A 231-nucleotide genomic window follows, 5' to 3' on the forward strand; every position below is an offset into this window, starting at 1 on the left:
TCATACAGGCGTGTGACTAGTCGAATCTCGTATCTTTGGACAGACAACCAAGTACAGAAGAAACAAAGCAGGAACGGCCATGTGCAATGCTTATTTACAGGCCCAGTCACGCGCCGAAGCCGACCGGCGGCACTTTATATGAGCACATCTGAAGTCGAGATGATTGCCAATCACCGTCTATGCATGCAACTCTTTCCTATGGACAGATTGCGTAATCGTGTACATGTTTTG

The sequence above is a fragment of the Penaeus monodon genome, chromosome 15 (genome assembly GCF_015228065.2).
Source record: "Penaeus monodon isolate SGIC_2016 chromosome 15, NSTDA_Pmon_1, whole genome shotgun sequence".
Classification (NCBI taxonomy): Eukaryota; Metazoa; Arthropoda; class Malacostraca; order Decapoda; family Penaeidae; genus Penaeus; species Penaeus monodon.